Source organism: Perognathus longimembris, chromosome 25 (assembly GCF_023159225.1).
Source record: "Perognathus longimembris pacificus isolate PPM17 chromosome 25, ASM2315922v1, whole genome shotgun sequence".
Lineage (NCBI taxonomy): Eukaryota > Metazoa > Chordata > Mammalia > Rodentia > Heteromyidae > Perognathus > Perognathus longimembris.
In genome coordinates this window covers 16347268-16362341 of record NC_063185.1, presented here as the reverse complement: position 1 = coordinate 16362341, position 15074 = coordinate 16347268, and the positions used below count along the sequence as shown (strand labels likewise).

The 15074-nt window shown below is 43.7% G+C and overlaps 1 protein-coding gene across 5 annotated transcripts in view; it reads right to left on the bottom strand.

Annotated features, from left to right (window-relative positions):
* Nucleotides 1–15074, bottom strand: part of Canx (calnexin) — a 37443-nt gene that overhangs the window by 16203 nt on the left and 6166 nt on the right. The window contains exon 1 of one of the 5 annotated variants that reach the window (XM_048334304.1): nucleotides 7848–8028. The exons of 1 other annotated variant lie outside the window; for it this stretch is intronic. The gene's annotated coding sequence lies outside the window, so the exon portion shown is untranslated. Of the gene's footprint in view, nucleotides 1–6638; nucleotides 6756–7319; nucleotides 7457–7847; nucleotides 8029–15074 lie in introns of those variants that run through there. 3 more of the 5 variants (XM_048334308.1, XM_048334305.1, XM_048334306.1) reach the window with 3 other exon arrangements.

The following is a 15074-nucleotide window of genomic DNA, read 5'->3' as shown; positions in this document are numbered from 1 at the left end:
TTAAGTAAAATAAACCAGTTACAGAAAGACAATCCATAGCCCCACTTTATAAGGTATCTAGGCATTTCCTCCTTACTTTATTATTTTTAGTTTTCTGGTTGAGACAGGGTCTTACTATTACCAAGTTCCATAGGGATGCTATAGCTACTGACCCAGGAAGCATTGACTATGGTTTATAAATAATCAACTCACGCTGTTTTCCAGTTTGTAAAAGCATTTTCATATACATTATTTCTTGTGAACCTTCTAGAAGTAACTCTTATTTCCTTTTATACTTTTGGAACTAAGACTGAAATTAACCTACTAATGACAACCAATAAAGATGATTTGAAGACTCCAAATTCCTAATTTCTAATACTCCAGACAGCATGCTACCCCATACTTATGAAGAGATGTGTTAGAACCATTCTCAGGAAAGAGCAGCAAAGGGAATGATCTAGAACAGAGATCTTTCCAGAAAGTTTAGTAAGAAGCCTGGCCCAGGTTAGGACCAAGAAATGGGAAGGAGGATGGGATTATGTGGGGAAAGCGTAACAACCCCAGTAAAAAGGAAAGAGTTCTCAAGCAGCAGGCAGTCTGTCTTATTGGGAACAAGGTAGCAAATCCAGGGAGCATACTTCTCTCCCACTATCATTTCATCTGCACCCAGTTATAGGACCTATATTTTAGACAAGAGGTACCTGGGTGCTCACCTACTGTTTACATTATCTAGACATCGTGAACAGTACTGGGAAACCCCTATCACCTGTGTAACAAGTTAGTTCTCATAGCTGGCTTTATGTATGCTGTTCTATCTACCTTAATTTGCCAATAATGCCCAAGAAAAGCTAGTCTATTCTAGTTCTAAAAGCCACATTAATCTGATTTAAATTCTCCAAATATTGTTACATGTGCCCATGTTGCAAAACTATTCAAGATAACATGTGTAGGGCTGGGGATATGGCCTAGTGGCAAGAGAGCTTGCCTCGTATACATGAGGCCCTGGGTTCAATTCCCCAGCACCACATATACAGAAAATGGCCAGAAGTGGCACTGTGGCTCAAGTGGCAGAGTGCTAGCCTTGAGCAAAAAGGAAGCCAGGGACAGTGCTCAGGCCCTGAGTCCAAGGCCCAGGACTGGCAAAAAAAAAAAAAAGATAACATGTGTAAGGTAATCTTAATTCTCTACTTCAGTAATGAAAATATGACACTACCAAGAACCAGACACCCATATCCCAGTTCACCTACACATACTCCTCCAACAGGATAGAAGCATTTACCAGTTGGTTTAGTACAATACTTTGTAGATAACACAGGAGAATATTTAGGTGGTCTTGGGCTTGATACTGTTTTTCTTACATCAAAGAGATGGTACCTAAAAGAAATAAATGTTAAGTTTCTACCCTGTAAAAAGACAATCATAAACTGGCAGAAGGTATTTGCAAAACACACATCTGATGGACTGGTTTTAAAGCATAAAAAATAAGCCTCACTGAACAATAAGAGAATTCAATAAAAAACGAAAGTGCAGCTCACTGCTAGAATACCATGCACACTGAAGGCCACGGGCTTGCTAGGCACTGGTGGCTCAAACCTGTAATCCTAGTTACTCAGGCGGCTAGATTCTGAAGATTGCAGTTTGAAGCCAGCCCAGGGCAAGAAAGTGCGATAAGACTCTTACTTCCAATTAACTACCCCAAAACCAAAAGTGGCTCAAATGGCATAGTACTAGCCTTGAGCAAAAAACTGAGACACCCCTGACTGAGTTCAAGGCCCCACCAGCCATGGACTTAAAATCACTAGCACTACCACTAAATAATCTGTAGAAAACCAAAATGTCCTTCAACAGTTAAGTGAATAAACAAACTATAACACAGCTAATACAATGGAATACTGCTGAACAATTGAACTAAGTGCTCAAACCACCAAACAAAACAAATCATGAGAGAAGCTAAAATGCATATTGCTAGCTGGGTGCTTGGTGGCTCATGCTTATAATGCTAAACTACTCAGAAGGCTAAGATCTGAGGATCTTGGTTAGAATCCAGACCAGACAGGAAAATCCATGAGGCTCTTACCTCTATCTAAACACAACAAAAGCCAGAAGTAGAGCTGTAGTTCAAGTGGTAGAGTGCTAGCCTTGAACACAAAAGCTCAGGGACGGCTCTCAGTCACCAAGTTCAAACCCCAGGAGTGGGGGTGGGGGGGGAGCATATTGCTAACAATAAGACAATCTGAAAAAGTGGAATCAAAACTGGCTCGTTAATTTTATTATACCATACTAACATGTTATTACTATAGATAGTAGTACAAACTAGACACAGAACATATTGGGAACCCTCTGTAATCTGCAAATTTTCTATAAACATATAGTTGTTTCAAACAATAAAATGGCTAGCCTATAATCCTAGCTACTTGGGAGATGGACATCGGGGCTGGGAGGGGAATCACAGTTTGAGGCCAGCTCAGGAAAAACATTTGAGAGACTCCATCTCAACAAATGGCTGGCAGTGGCAGCCTGTGCCCATTATCCTAGCTTCCCAGAGAAGCACAATGGCTGGGAGCAGTGGTACACATCTGCCATCCCTAGCAACACAGTAAAGCACAAGCAGAAGAATTGAAGCCCAGGTAGGTCCAGGGCATAAGGCAAGATTCAGAAATAACCAATGAAAAAGAGGCTGTAGCCATAGCCCAAGTGGTTGAATGCCTGCCTATAAGGCCCTGAGTTCAATACCCAGGATTGAGAGAGGTATGTCAGAGGCAGAGGACAGGAAACCTGCTTGGGAAAGAGCAGCATTTATTTATTTATGTATTTTTATTTATTAAATTAAAATAAATACAAAGTCATACTATCATACCTCAGATGGTTAATCCCTTCACCACCAATCCCTTCACCCTGAATCATTTGAGAACTGAAAAATACTATTATGAATGTAGTCTCTCTTCTTTTTCAAGAAAAACCTAAGTCCAAAACAACTTGCCCCAAATCAGTCATGGCTGCCGCCACCCAAGTATACTTTTCTTGCTATTTCTATACTAGTTTTGTCTTAAAGACACAGAATAACTTTTCAGCTTCATGTTTCCAACAAATTACCCTTATACCACCTCACATGCTCTACACTTTTCTACTTCACAGTTTGTGCACACTTCTAACATATCTGAATGCCAGTTTTATAGCTTCTCTGTGTTTCTCCTTTAAAGCCGCCATTTTCTCTTGGAGCACTTCAATTACTGCTTTGCATTTTGCTTTTTCTACTTTTACAATGCTGGAGATGAAACCAAGGACCTTATGCTAAGCAGGTGCTCTCCTACTGAACTTACATGCAGCCCTAGTCTCACTTATACCTGTTCCCTTTTAGGAGTAACAACCCTCCTCCCCATACACATCAGGACCCCTCCCCGCCCCACCCCCCAGCATGCATATTTCTTCAGTGTAAGTCTGTTCTGTCTAACTCTACAGCTGAGTCCCCGGAAGCTAGGATGAATGCATGCACACATGTCAAGTGGCTGTAAAACTCATAACTAGACTACCAAATTTATTATAAGTGCTACACACACAACTGCCTCAGTGTGTTCATTTGAAATTTCTATCTTGTGAAATTACAAATTACTACAGGCATGGAACTTCAGAAGAGCCATCAATTAAAAATCAAACCCCCAATATGAAAATCTAATATGATTCTGAAGTGAACAACTTCAATAGCCTTGACATATGCAAATATTTTATGTGGTATGGTTTTGACTTACTTCTCAATGTAGATCAATACTATGCGGGCCAAGTGCTGCAATGTTGTTGAATTCAATTTGCTAGTATTTATTTATTTATTTTTAATCTGGGGACAAGAGGGGAAATCTGGGAGAGCGAAAGAAGGGGTGACATTTTCCAAAAAGAAATGTACTTTGCCTGACCTATGAAACTGTAATCTCTCTGTACATCAACAACTTTATAATAACAATTTTAAAAAATCAACTTTCAAAATTAAATCTGATTTTCTTTTCCCTTTTTATGCCAGTCCTGGGCTTGAACTTGGGGTCTGGATGCTGTTCCTGAGTTTTTATATTCAAGGCTAACTCTCTACTATTTTTAGCCACCTCTCCATTTCTTTTATTCTGCCCAGCCTGGCTTTGAACCACGATCCTCAATGTCAACCTCCTAAGTAGCTAAGATTACAGGTATCAGCCACCAGCACCCAGCTATGGTTTTCATTAATTGTAGTTTTTTCTTGGTATTGAAGTAATTCTAGCTTTACAGATTCAGATAGAAAATGACTCTCTTCCTCTATCCCATTTTTCCAATCATCTGTGAAGATTTGTTGCTACTTCTTTCCTAAATACTTGTTAGAATTATCAATGGGAAACTTGCTTGTAAGTTTTTCTTCCTGAGATTTATCTCTTAAGTTCTTTTCAATATATATAAACAATTTTAAACATAGTGTGTGCAGTGAATCAATGGCACATGCCTATAATCTATAAACATTATTCTATAAACATTAGAATCTCTCCAGGCTGGAGTTCAGTGGTAATGTGCTTGCCTAGCAGGTGCAATATTCAGGTTCAATCCCCAGTACCGGGGCTGGGGATATAGCCTAGTGGCAAGAGTGCCTGCCTCGGATACACGAGGCCCTAGGTTCGATTCCCCAGCACCACATATACAGAAAAACGGCCAGAAGCGGCGCTGTGGCTCAAGTGGCAGAGTGCTAGCCTTGAGCGGGAAGAAGCCAGGGACAGTGCTTAGGCCCTGAGTCCAAGGCCCAGGACTGGCCAAAAAAAAAAAATAAATAAAAATAAAAATAAATAAATAAATAAATAAATAAATTAAATTAATTAAAAAAATCCCCAGTACCAATAATAATAACAATAATAACAATAATTTTTCCATAGTACTTGCCCCCTATTTACAATTTAGTTTTAAGATGTGACTACTCAAGTGCTAGAACAAGCATAGGGCAGAGTTCAAATCCAGTACACAAAAAGAAAAAAATGTGAATACTGAAACTAGTGAAGATTCTCTAAATTCCTTTTTAAAAAATAATGTGAGGGCTGGGAATGTGGCTTAGTGGTAGAGTGCATGCCTAGCATCATGAAGCCCTGGGTTCAATTCCTGAATACCACATTAACAGAAAAAGCTGGAAATGGCGCTTTGGACTCAGGGCCTGAGTGCTGTCCCTGGCTTCTTTTGCTCAAGGCTAGCACTCTGTCACTTGAGACACAGCACCACTTCTGGCTTTTGTATATATGTGGTGCTGAGGAATCGAACCCAGGGCAAGCACTCTACCACTAGGCCACATTCCCAGCCCCCTTATTATTTTTATTTGCGTAATTTTACAGTTCAGTTAAGCTTAACAATTGTTGCTATAACAAAGCATTCAAGCAGTACTTTCCCAGACACTTTATAGAAAGTTATGTAGGTTATCACTATGCTTAGGGACTTACTTGTGCATGTGCTAGGGGCTTAAATTCAAAGCCTGGGTGGGTCTAGTCCCTGATGTTTTGTTTTTGTTTTTTTCTCAAGGCTAGTTAGTGCTCTACTACTTAAGACACAGCTCCAGACTGGGAATATGGCTTAGCTGCGGAGTGCTAGCCTTTGCATGCATGAAGCCCTGTGTTCCATTCCTCAGTACCACATACACAGAAAAAGCTGGAAATGGAGCTGTGGCTCAAATGGTAGAGTGCTAGCCTTGAGCAAAAGAAGCTCAGGTACAGTGCCCAGGCCCTGAGTTCAAGCTCCAGGACTAGCAAACAAAAAACAAAACAAAAAAAAAACAAAACAAAAGGCACAACTCCAATTCTGGCTTTTTTGTGTATCGTTAGTTGGAGATAAGAGTCTCACAAACTTTCCTGGCCTTGCAGGCTTTGAACAATGATCCTCAGATCCTGAGTAGCTAGGATTGCAGGCAGGAGCTACCAGTACTCAGCTAGTACTTTCATTATTCCCTAGAAGATACTATGAGCCACCAATTATATTTTCCCAACTCATTACTCTTCAAAGCAGTTTCATATTCACCACCTTATCTGCCCCTCTGAATTCCCCCTAAAGGTGGAAAACCACCTAGTCTACACATAAGCTAGTTAACTACAGTAGGCAAAGAATTCTAGTCCCACAAACCTGCATCCATGCCTACCAACTTCCTTAAGCTATCTTGCAGGGCAAAGTGAACTCTGTATTAAAAAGATGCAAGAGTCATTGCAAAAAACAGCAAGCAACTCCTGTCAAAATGTTGAACCTTATGGTCCTCAGAAGATAATGAGCTAAGTGAACTGTTTCGTTAAGATAGTAAGGACACTGACACTGACTTTCAGACTGGTCAGAGAATTGCTGTTGTGTGATATTCACTACAATATGCAGTTAACTGGAGCCTTCTCTTGATCCATTACCTGCCTTGTTTGTGCAACCTGAATGATGCAAAGGAGAATTTCTGCACAGGATTCTTTACTTCTGCTGTGGGTTTAATAAAAGTAAATTTACAACAGGGAATTGATTCTACTCATAACCCCTTAACAATGCTGGAAGAAGATGAAGACAGTAAGACACAGAAGATTTTATAAAAGTCATTACAAATTTTCCTCTTTAAAAATGTACTGTAAAACACAAACAACAAAGAAATCCCCAGAACCTTCCATTTGCTAAACTAGAGGTAAAAAGACTTAACTGTGGTTCACCTTTGTCCTCTGAAGCTTTTAATATTCGGTTCAGTTTAACTTCCCATAACTACCAATCACAGAATCATGCCCAGCAGTTTATACACAGTAAGGTCCAGTTCCTTCTTCCATCACCATAAATGTGACTTCAGGCCTGGGAAACAGGACTTAACTAACTCAAAGACCAAGGTATCAGTCTTGTGGACCGAGGCATTCAGACCACAATAATTCCATGCAAATATTACTTATCTAGCATTTTCTAGGTATCAGACTATCTTATTTTACACATCATAACTTTTTAACATTTTAATCTTCACAAGTCTATCACAAGTCTATCTACTACCTAAGCACAAAAGGTGATAAAATGGCCCATGTTAACCTAGTAACCAAAGGGCTAATGAAGCACTTGAACCCCGGGCCTTTCATTTTCACCATCCAAACTGCCTAGCAGCCCATTATAATCCCAATGTGACCATTAGACTACCTGAATGACCTTGGGCCAGGCATTTCATACCTCTAGGCCTCAGTTTCCTTCACGGCTATAAGCCAGGTATACTAGACGAGCTTTTGGTCGTTTTCTTCCCTTTGAAGATTCGGAGAATCTCCAACTAGATTATCACCTACCCCCAACACACACATTGGATGCTACAATCAGTAAGACAAGTTTTCCAAGCACTGAATGTTCTAGTACATTCTCCTTACTGTACAGGGCGTTAGGGTCCAGCCTCTTCTCAGGGTCTTGTTTTCAATTTCTGTATCTGGAAAGCTAATCCTATAGGTGATCTTTTGGTTCAATTCACCATTCCCTGCGACTAGGGATACCCACCAGGCCCGATCCCCGCTCCAGATTCCCAATGGGTTAATCCAGCCCACCTCGGGGTGGCCGGGGCGGCCAGTCCCAGGCCTAAGAGGCCCGAAGAGCGAAGCCACAGGAAGGAGTTCACGTCCTCGGAGGTCAAGCGAGGCCCCAGGACACCTGCCACGCCTCCCGACCCCGCGGCGCGGCCTGGGCCGGCTTCCCCAGGCCAGGCTGTCCAAATTCCGCCTCTCCCCTCAGGGCTGGCGCGTGGGCCCGGGCCCGAGCCTTGGAAAAGGCCGCGCCACTCCGAAGACCCCGACCACGCCCGACCCCCTCGGCCGCCGCGAGGCGTTCGCAGGCCCTCCTCCCCTCCCCCCCCGCCATCGCGGTCCTCCCAGGCCAGAGCACCGGCGCGACACCTCCCAACTCACCTCAGGCCAACCGGAGACCACCGGCGTTGTCCGCGCTCCTTCCACCCGCACACCTAGCCCCGCGCTGCAGAGGAGACAGCGGCAGAGGCAGCCCGACCGTCACGTGCCGCAGATCCAAGAGGCCTCGGCTACCGCGGCCGCGCGAGCGAGCCCCACCGCACGAAGCCCAGCCCTGCGTCCGCCCCTCGCGCCTGAGTAGATACGACTCGCGCCAAGTCCCGCCCACCCGCGCAAGGCCCGAGAGCCGGTTGGTCGGTGAGGCTATCGCTCTAAGTCCCTTCCCATACGCCCCCTAGGGCTATTCTTCGTGGAGTGTGAGGATTGGTCGAGAGTGAGGCAGGAAGTGGCTGTTGGTTGGGCTGAAGGAAAGGGGGCGGGATGGAATCGGGTGGGCGCGCGCGCGCGTGTCCGGGGGCGGGGCGGGCTGGGCTGGGCCGGCGTTCCCGCGCCCGGTTGCCCCCGTGCCTCGGTGGCCCGGGCCTTCCTCACGGATCCGGTTGTCTGAAGCCGGCACTGGCTTCTGCTGCCCTTCGCTGGAAGGGTGCGCCAGGCCCAATTCTGACGACCAGAGGGAGGGTCGTCGTCGGCCGGAGTGGCGAGCGCGGGCCCCCAGCGGGTCCTAAGCGGACCCCTGGGGCACCCGGCGGGGCCGGCGCCGTCCTTCCTGCAGAGTCACGGCGGGGGCCGGCAGCCGGCAGCCGGAGCCCGCCGCCTCTGCTCTGCCTGACGTCAGACCTAACCTAGGGTGACTCCAGGGTGCCGTGGGTGATGGTTCCTTCCGGGGGATGAGACCTGCCCTGAAGAGAACGAGCCTCCATTTTCATAGCCCGCTCTCTGCACGGCTTTCGTTTTCAACACAACTGAGAACCGCAGAAAAAGGAAGTCTCCCTTCCATCGCTGTGGGGGCTCGGAGCCCTGGCCACCCGGGGGAAACCCAGAGTTGGTGGGTGCGGTGTCTGTAGCCAAGGCCTTGCTGCCCTTGCCTGCTTCTTGGAAGGAGAAAGGGGGAGTAAGGGATTTTTTTTTAATTTTTATTTTTGGCCGGTCCTGGGACTTGAACTCAGCCCCCAGGCTCTGTCCCTGAGCCTCGGTGCTCAAGGCCAGTGCTCTTACCCCTTGAACCACGGTGCCACTTCGGCTTTTTCTGGAGATGAAGCGTCTCACCGGGCTTTCCTGCCCAAGCTGCCTTTTTCTAGGGAAGGGAATATGCAAAGGAGAACAGAAAGCCAGGTCTAGTTCCCAGGACTCAGGAGGCGGAGGCGGAGGGGTTTCTTGAAGACTGAGGCCAGCCTCAGCAAGCTAGCAGGACACCTTGCCCTCAAAATATTATTAATATGAGAAATGTAACAGTACAAAAAATTAGCATGATTATTATTATGCTGCATAGCAAGTTCAAAGCCCTGAGTTCAAAAAAAGGAAAAACTTCGGAGCAGGCGAGATCTGGTGATTGCAGTTCAAAGCCAGCACCAACAAGGAAGTCTCTTGAGACCCTATCTCCAGGTGACCAGGAGAAAACCAGAAGTAGAACTGAGGATCAAGGTGGTAGAGCTCTAGTCTTGAGCAAAAGAGCTCAGAGACAGTGCCCAGGCCCTGAGTTCAAGTCCCACAACAGACCAAAAAAAAAATGTTCTGGAAACAAAGGGGCATGATCTCGGAGAGACAGTAGAGACCAAGTCTGTGAAACCAAAAACTGCTTGTCAAATAGTATTCCCCACAGGATTGGGGCAGAGACCCAACAGTATGTAACTAAAACCAAACAATTACTCAACATATAAAGGTCAAAAATTGACCTCTCAGGGGAATACAATAGCTCAAAAGCTAGGTATGTACAGTTCATATAAGACTACTGTTGACATATGGTCTAATATCGACATTACATTTAAAGCCCTAGGGGAACTTTCTTGGGCATGGCCACGTGGCTACTGTATATGTTCTTGATACATTGTATATTGTATATATGTCTACCTGACCTAGAGAAGAGATAGAAAAACAGGGCGTAAGATATCACAAGAAATGTATACACTGCCCTACTATGTAACTGTACCCTTTTTGCACAACACCTTGTCAAAAAATTTGTGTTCAATTAATAAATTTTAAAAAAAGAAAAAAATGTTCTGGAAGTCTCATGTTACAAATAATAAACTTTAAATGTACATAAGGGAAGAATATGTGTAAGAGTTAGATCCGGCAAATCTACATGCTAAAAGATGGTGGAGCTGAAGAGAATATAGAGTGGGGACTTAAAAGGAGAAAACTAATTCCATCTACAACAGATAGGGCAAGGGATACCGGGGACTTTTGATTTTCAGTGCTGGGGGTAGATGGGGCCTTCTGCCTCCTAGGCAAGCACTGTGCCATCAAGCTATACCTTCAGCCCCGAGCCTTCATTATCCTATATGGTCTGTCTGGCATGCCTGTCAGCTCTCCTTTTATATATTGGTCCCCCAAGCCCAGGAGCAGCTGGGCTTTTCTTTTTACATATATATACATATACATATATGTACATATATACATATATATACATATATATGGATATATATATAATGCTTTATTTAAAAATAGGATCTTTTCAAAAACAAAGAAAACTTTTATATACAGCTACTTAGCTTAGAAACAGTCAAAACCACAAAAAAATAAATCCAGATTTAGAAATTATGATTTGTAACATATACAATTCTGGTGCTGAACAACAGTTTAAATGTAGAATTCTTTTCATCTGATCATATTTCAATAATTTCACATTTATTAAAACCAGTGCTTGGGACTAAAGAAATGTTTTGTCTGAATTCCTTCTTCTTACATTCCACCCTTCCCAGAAGATACAGAAATGGCAACAGCTATACTCGTGTGCCTATGATTCAAAAAAATACAGCTGCACTTTTATTCTCTTTTCCTATTATCTTCTTTGAAATTCATTCATATGAGACAAAAAGCCTGGTCCTGTTTGGCAGCTGGGCTTTTCTATGTACTTGAGACTCATGTGTTTGAGGAAAGTTCAGAAACTTTCAGTTGTGCACTTCAGGAATGGAATACATTCAAATGTATTAAGCAATCTATCTATTTTGTCCTGTTGAGTGTCATAACTGAACTAAGTTAGAAACATAGTCATGCTTGTCTTTCTACAATGTCAGAATTTATTGAGCAGCAGCGAATTCACAGTAGCTGCGTCAATTCTGTTGGTGTTAATTCATGAAGTTCTACTAATTTCACTCTATAGCTCTGAGCCATTAGCAAATAGGTTCTTTTATTCTAATTTTAATAGTATTAATTTACACCACATATTCTACTTCATAATGACTTTCGGGAGAATGGCTAATAAAAGGTTAAAGTTGCTCTAGGGCTCAAAGGTACTTTGCTGAAGGCAGAACTGATATAAATGCAGAGAGCATCACTGCGGGTGGTTAGATATTAACCCAGTCACTGAGCTGTGTGGCTCAGCGGTCTCTAAGGATAATGTTGGTTTCAGGCTTACCTACTGGGCCTGGTGGGTCATCTCCAGCAGGGAGTTCTAGCTGAGCTGCAACTCCAGGGACAGAATTCTGTTGTTAGCTGTTAATCCATGAGGATACCCAGAGTGTTAGGTGCCCCTCCTTTTCTGTGATTAAGGGGAAGAGTTGAATCTTCCCTAGGTCTGGTGTGCTGAGAAACTCATGGGCCTGGTATTTCTGATATGCCTTTTTGTTTTTGTTTTTGTAACAGTGTAGTTTTAACTCAGGGCCTGGCACTTGCTAAGTGGGCATTCTACCACTTGAACCATGCCTCCAACTGTTGTTTTTTTACTGGCTGTTTTTGAGATAAAGTCTCACAAGCTTCCCTGATAAAGCTGGCCTTGAACAGAGCTACACTGCTCTCAGTATCTAGGATTAAATGTGTGGGATTTGTACCCAACCTAGGATGCTTTTGATAGGCCCACGGGTCCATGATTTCCTGATTTAATTTGATAAGTTCATAGGGGTTAATCTTTTATCGACATAAATCACTTTGTGTCACAGTTTGTGTTGGACAGATGGTGTGGCTGTTAGCGTGCACAAACAAGATGTAGAGCAACTGTGCCTCAGTGTTTGTGCTTCCAATTAGCCACCAAAAAGCCAGAACTGAAGTTGTGGCTCAAGTTTGCATTTCAAGGCCAGGCTGTGCAGTAAAGTTCCCTAGACTCTATCTCCAAAATAACCAGCAAAAAAGCAGGGCTACAGCCAGGAGCTGATGGCTATTCAGGAGTCTGAGATCTGAGGATAAAGGTTTAAAACCAGCCCAGGCAGGAAAGTCTATGATATTCATACCTCCAATTAACCACCAAAGAGCCAGAAGTGGAGCTGTGGTTCAAGCAGTAGAGGGCTAGCTTTGTGCAAAAGAGCTAAGGGACAGTGCGCAGGTCCTGAGTTCAAGCCCTAAGAATGGCACATGCTGAAGTTTTTGGGGGTAAAGGGCTGCAGTACACAGAAATGATTCAGAGGTAAGGCAAAATAGGACACAATGCTGACAGCAGAGAATCTGGATCACGCACACATAGGCATTCTTTCTTCATTTCTAAGTTAACAGCTTCTTAAAGGTTTCAACAGAATAACAAGTTCAAAAGAAAAGCAGGCTTTCGCATTTCTTATTTTGAAATCAAAAGCTCAGGACACAATTCTGTTTTCTGAAGATTGCCTCAGGCTTTCATGAAATGAAAGCAGGCACCTGTGTAAAAAGGAATTATGTGAGATAAACCAAGCATTCAGAGCTAAAGAGTAACTCACCACACCACCTAATTTCAATGTGTATAAACATAAACCTACCATAAATTCATTTATAGCTCTCCTGTAAATATAAATCCGTAATAATTTTGTGGGTCTTTTTTTTCTTTTCTTTTTTTTTTTTTTTTTTTTGCCAGTCCTGGGGGCTGAACTCGGCCTGAGCACTGTCCCTGGCTTCTTTTTGCTCAAGGCTAGCACTCTGCCACTTGAGCCACAGCGCCATTTCTGGCTTTTTCTATGTATGTGGTGCTGAGAAATTGAACCCAGGGCCTCATGTACAGGAGGCAAGCACTCTACAACTAGGCTATATTCCCGGCCCCTCATAATAAATTTATAAGCATCTATAAAGTAAACCCCAAGCCTGACACTGGTGGCTCATACCTATAATTCTAGCTACTAGGGAGGCTGAGATCTTAGGATCACAGTTCAAAGCCAACGCAGGCAGGAAACTCCATGAGAGTCTTATCTCCAATAAACCCCTCCCTCAGAAAAGCTAGGAGTGGCACTGTGGCTCAAGTGGTAGAGGGCTTACCTTGAGTAAAAAGAAGCTCAGGGCGCCCAAGCCCAGAGTTCAAGCCCCAGGACTGGCAAAAATAAATAAATTAAAAAAAAGAGATTCCTAGGCTCTAATTACATGTCTGTCAGACAATCTTTGAAGGCTCCTAAGCATCCCAATGTTAAGAAAACTGAACAGCAAACCTGAGGGTTTAGTTGTGGGAAATGACAGTCTAAAATTCATATGGAAGTATAAAAAGCCCTAGAAGGTCAAAGCAATCTTCATATTTTTGCAACATTTACAAGACACCAAAACTTATTATATGCTGCAATAACAGAAAATCATGGCACTGGTGCAAGAATAAAGAAGTCAAGTATGAGGGTGCACAGCTATCATCCCAGCACCCTAGAAGTGAGGAAGGAGGATTTGAGGTCAAGGCTAGATTACACAAAACATAACAAAAGGAATAAAAAGGCCAAGGGAGGGGAGGGGAAATCATCACTTCTTCTAGCATGTTTGTGTGTACCTACCGTGCAGCTACTGGGGCTGGGGGGCTAAGGCAGGAGGAGCAGTCTGAAAAAAACAAAAACAAAACCAGTGAGACTCTCATCTCAAAAGAGAGAAAGAGAGGGGCTGAGTTTCCTGGCTGTCATGGGAAGAGCAGCCTCCCTACCTCTGGCTCCCAGCACCAGGGCCGTCGGCCTCAACCAGACCCAAAGCAATGGATCCAGCTGACACTGGAGCACGTAAGCGGGTCTGGCTAATTTTGGCTAAACTAGTCTGGAAGTCAAGATCCTCCTGCCTTTTCCTCCTGAGTACCTGGGATCGCAGGTGTGCGAAATCCAAGTCCTACCCCACATGTTGAACACCTCCATGTTATTCGACATGGGGCTTGGGATTTACCATCTTATTTACCCATCACAGCATCTGTGAGGGCAAGTGAGGTAAGCAAGCAACCAGGCTGCAAGTTGTGCTGTGGAGAAGGCATCAACAGTCAGTGAGGAACAGGGGGTGGGGGTGGGGCTCAGATCAACTCACACAATCTGACCTAAGAAACAGAGAACGAGGTTCATCTCAACCAGGCCTTGAGATGAGACCACACCCCCACCCCCACCAACACAGGCACGGCAGCCTGCAAGACACAGTGCCAGATGACCCACAAGGCACATCTTGATTCTTGATCACAGTAACTGGGAGACAGTAAATGCCTCTCTACGTCAGAGAGAGAGAGAGAGAGAGAGAGAGAGAGAGAGAGAGAGAGAGAGAGCGCGCACAAGCCCATAGAAGCAGTCACACATATAGCTACAAAATGCAGAAGAAATTCATTCTCTCCCCCCCCCCCTTGGCTTGAACTTTGAGCCTGGTGCTGTCTCTGAGCTCCTTTTTGCTCAAGGCTAGCACTCTATCACTCCAGCCACAGCGCCACTTCCAGCGGTTTCTGTGATTAATTGGAGATAAGAGTCTCAAGGACTCTCTTGCCCACAGGCTGGCTTTGAACCGTTCCCTCCTCAGATCTTAGCCTCCTGAGTAGCTAGTGTTACAGTGTTAGGTCATGCAGAAAAAGGAAAATTCATACAAAAAACCCTCTCCATAAATAAAAATTTACTAAAAAATGAAGCACAGACCTAAAAGCAAAGCTAATACTGTACATTTTCTAGAAAAGTAAAGAAGATTCTAATAACCCTAGTTTTGGTAAAGAGTTCTTAAATATGACACCAAACATCAAATATAAAAGAAAAAATGATAAACTGCCTGGCATCAAAAATAATTTTTAACTGCAAACTTTTACTCTAAAAGGCAAGCCACACTCTGAGGGGAAATATTTGCAAAATACATATTTGCAAAATATATACCACAAAGAACTTTTATCTAGCATTGAAAAACTTCAAGGCACTTTGATCAATTTTTTAAAATGTTCAAAGAGTGGCTGGGAATGTGACTTAGTGGTAGAGTGCTTGCCTGGCATGCACGAAGCCCTGGGATCTGATTCCTCTGTAC